General features: G+C 39.6%; 1 non-coding gene across 1 annotated transcript; it reads left to right on the forward strand.

The window, feature by feature from the left end:
* The first annotated feature begins 2,290 nt into the window (after positions 1-2,290).
* Positions 2,291-2,396, forward strand: LOC122044734. Its single transcript, XR_006129749.1, has one exon. It is a non-coding gene; the product is annotated as a small nucleolar RNA R71 (small nucleolar RNA).
* Positions 2,397-4,649: the final 2,253 nt, after the last annotated feature.

Genomic DNA, 4,649 nt, shown 5'->3' on the forward strand with positions numbered 1-4,649 from the left:
AAAAATGAATTTTTCACACAAAAACCAAGTGGCCGACCACATTTCAAAAATTCACATTAATTGCATTAATTGCAATTAATATGAAACCATAAAATCACATTAATTGCATTAATTACAATTAATATGAAACCATTAAGAGAGTGGCTTTGTTACTTCCATGAGGTGGCACCCATGATGATGTGGAACATCATTATTGGTCCACCTAATGCCAACTCACCAATGAGGTGGCAAAAAGGTCAAGTCAAAATTGACCTTTGGTCTTCCTTCTCAAGTCAAGTCAAACTTGACTCAATCTCTACCATGGTGGATCTAATCCAACCATTTGATTCGAGCCAACTTAATATAATGAATCTAATTCATTAAATTAAATTGATTCAATGAATCAAAATCTAAATTAGACTCATTTAACACATGAATCAACTTGAGTCGAACTCAAGTTAGCCCAATTAGGATTACTCTTAATCCAATTTGATTCATCAAATGAATCTAATCCTCTTGGTTCATCATATGAACCTAATCTCCACCTAATTGTCCTAAGTGTGTGACCCTATAGGTTCTTGTAACGTTGGCAATGCCCTAAACCCATTTAGGAGCATAAGTAATGAGCGGTATCTAGCAACACATCATTACTACCCAAGTTACAAGAATGTCGAGATCCGACATCACCTTGTGACTACCAATTGTGACTACTCACAAAATAATGACAAGTGTCCTTATATCCTAGACATCTAGATTGATCAATATGAGGCATAGACCGTGTCATCCTCTAATCAATCTAAATCTTAAACTCCAAGTTAGACTCACTCAATCAAATGAGCTCAACATCTAATGTTGACTCATTTGGGCATGGCCATGCGCTTAGTGGTCTCACTCTATCAAGAATAGCGATGTCGCTCCCGTCATATGGGAGGGATAGATCTCATCTACATCACTCACATCCCTCTGCATAATTCGTTACATACCCAGTAATCGCCTTTATAGTCCACCCAGTTACGGGTGATGTTTGACGAAACTAAAGTACATAACTCCTTATGTAGGAATCCATGGTGACTTCAGGTCTAAGGACTAATAGTCATACTAATAGCCACATGAGAAAGTATATGACACTCATATAACGATCCATGATACTTTCTCATGGCGGGTCATTCAGTATACATTCTCTAATGCATACCCATGTGTCAGCTTGATATCTCTATATCCATGACTTGTGAGATCAAGTCATCGAGTTGACCTACATGCTAGTCTTATTGTATTAACATTGTCCCTAAATGCTAATACTCGACTAGGAATGATTTAGAGTAGTGTTCCCTATATCATCTCACTATCGATTCAACTAATCGATTGATATAGGTATGAACCTTCTACTCAAGGACGCTATTATACTTAGTCTATTTGGCACTAATATAAATAAGTATAATAACCAAACAAATGCCTTTATTAATATAAAAGAATATGATATACATGAGTCCATACAATCATCAAATGATTGGCTCTAGGGCTCTAACTAACAAAGCTTTCCTGGAAATGTTCCCTGTGCTCTTGAAAAAGACTGGGCTATCTGGGCTATCTGGGCTATCTGGTTGTCTTGCATCTTCTGATGCATTTCTAAATTTTCCAGTCTTTGAGTCAATTGCTTGATCTCATTCTTCATCTCTTTTTGCTCTGAGAGGGCTTCTTCAAGCATCTTTTCGATTCTGGACAGCTATGAAGGTTGATATTGATAAGTCTATTGTCCAAATGGGTAGCTCTGTTGCCTAGGCTGATAGCTTTATTTTGTTGGCCCTTGGTCCTGGTTATTCCAGTATGAGAAATTTGGGTGGTTCCTCCATCCAGAGTTGTATGTGTTGGAGTACGCATTGTTTTCCTTTTGGTTGTAGTTGACTATCTCATCGCATTGCTCAAGTTGGTTTATCTGTGTTTGTATTGGCCCTAGGGGCAAGTATCTTGAGCATGATCCGTACTTCCACAAGTTTCGCAAACATAAACTATTGCATTGGCCGTGTTGTTTCCCATGGCCTCAAACTTCTTGGTCAAAGCGTCCAGCTTTGCAAACATGAGTGTGACTACATCTATGTCAAATTTTCCTAACGCCTTTATTGGATTCCCTGAGAGAGAACTACCAGACCTTTCTATTGCCCACTGATGGTGGTTCTGTGCCACATTCTCTATGATCTCTTTAGCTTCATCAAGGCTCTTGTTCATTAGTGCTCCTCCTGCTGCAGAATCGAGGGACACCTTCGTGTGATAGTTGATTACATTGTAGAATATGTGTAGAACCAACCATTTCTCAAGGACATGATGGGGGCACTGTCTCAGCATACTTTTGAATCTATCCCAGACTTCAAATAATGATTCTGAGTCTATTTGTTTAAAGCTTGCAATCAAATTCCTCATGTGAACAGTTTTTCTTGGTGGATAGAATTTGTTTAGGAATTTCTTCTCACACTGCTCTCACGATGTAATGTTGTTTCCTGGAAGGGAATTTAGTCACTGCTTGGTTCTGTCTTTCAGGGAAAATTTAAAAAATAATAACCTTACTGATTTTGGAGGGACTCCGTTCACTTTTATGGTATCACAAATCTCGTAGAAAAGCTCTAAGTGGTGGTTTGGATCATCGTGTGGTCCTCCTCCAAATTAATTCTACTGAACCATGTGAATTACTGTAGGCTTGATTTCAAAATTGTTGGCTTCGATTGGCGGTCGAGTGATGCTAGACCGAACCCCTCATGCATAAGGTGTTGCGTAGTCCTTCAATAGTTTGTCAGCCATCTCTGAAGATTCTTGTACTGCTTGAAATGCTTTTTGAAGGTTTCTTCTTCTCAAGAAAGTCCTATTGATCTCTGGATTGAACGGTAAAAGTTGTCCTGAAAGATTAGCTCTTCGCATGTAAAAAAAAGATATGAAATATAGTTAAGAAGAGAGTTGAAATAATAATATTTTTTTAGCATTTTAATAAAAATGTAGAAAATAAAGAAAAACAAGAATAAAATTATTTATCTCTAAATACAAAATATTAGAAAAAAGAAAGATAAAGGAAAAGAAAACAAAGTCTAGTCTAATCTAATATGACTATCACTAATGTTATAGAAGCAGTCCCCGGCAACGACGTCAAAAACTTGTTACGATTCCACAAGTGCACGGATTCGTCGTCAGTAATAAAGATTATCGATCTCACGAGGACTGGTTATAAGCACTAGCGATGGCTCACTTAGGATTAGCTAAACTACCGATGGTTGTAAGTTATCTAAAGTAAAGAGATTTGGAAACAGAAATGAGAACTAGCAAAGAAGAGGTAATAGACTTGGTTTATGAAGAGTCCTAAGAATTCAGTTTCATTGTAATGGTATTGATGTATCACATTCTATCCTTTACTCATTGTCCATCAACATGCATTCGTCGGAAGCTAAAGTATCTATTCTTAGGTACCAAATAAAGAAGATCCCTATGAAATCATGTTACGGTTAACCCCTATCACTAGGGCACCTCGGTAGATCACAAGAACACTACTCTAATTTGTGTCACTAAGGATAGAGATAAGGAGCTTAGTTTGGTCTCTTACTACCTTGTGGAGGAGTTGTCTCTCCTTTCAAGGAAGTACCCTAGATGTCCATGAATGGGTTACCCCTGTCACTAGGGCCCCTCGGGTGTACAATCTAAGATATTCTCTCTACGAGATAGGCAATTTCTACACAATCAATTAACACGATATAGAGATCGAGTAGTCGAAACAAAGCAAGTGAAATCATCCAATGGAATAGAGGCATAAGTATGAGTCTTACATCAAAACTGATCTACAACTACTCCCTAATCCTAGAACAAGGAATCTACTCCATAGACGCCGGAGAAAAACCCGAAGACATAATGTTAAGCATACAATTCTCAAACAAGAAGAGAGAAAGAGAAAAGACGCTTATCCAACGATGACGAGTGATCTTCGGATCCAATCCTTTGCTTCTGGAGTTGATGTGGTGATGAAGGATTGATGGACGGAGGTCCTGGATGGCATGGAACAGCACCAAGTCGATCCTCTCTCTGATGGTTCACTTCCCAGGTCCCCCCACCCATTGAGGAAAAGGGTTAAAACCCTTTTATAGGCTAGGGCGCGGTTGCGGCAGCATGACCGTGTAAGAATGGCACGGTTGTGCCCTTTCTTGTCTCTGGCCGCATTGCACGGTCGTGCGAATTGGCACGACCATGTGAGCTTTGGGCTTGGTTCCTGGGCCACGTTCGTGCAGGGTTGCACGGTCGTTCCTTGCTTGGCTTCAGTCGTGGGGGGCACGGTCGTGCAAGTATACACGGTCATGCTCTGATCTGCCTCTAGGTTGGCCGCACGGTCGTGCACTTCTCCTCTCCTGTTTGGCCACACGGTCGTACGAGGTTGCACGGTCGTGTTCTCTGGCTCATTCCGGTGCGTCGACAATCGTTGTTTTTACTCCAAAAGTTGTCTCTATCAACACAAAACCAAACAAAGAGTAGATATCCAAACAAAAGAGTATATATGATGAATACATGGTAAAAGAGACGATCATGCAAAGAATATATACGTGTAAAGCAAGTGAATGTGCGTTAAAACATGCATAAATAATCATAATATTTACGCACATCAGTCATGATCATTATTTACCCCCCCCTCCTCTAGTGCATCGATC

The sequence above is a fragment of the Zingiber officinale genome, chromosome 2A (assembly GCF_018446385.1).
Source record: "Zingiber officinale cultivar Zhangliang chromosome 2A, Zo_v1.1, whole genome shotgun sequence".
NCBI lineage: Eukaryota > Viridiplantae > Streptophyta > Magnoliopsida > Zingiberales > Zingiberaceae > Zingiber > Zingiber officinale.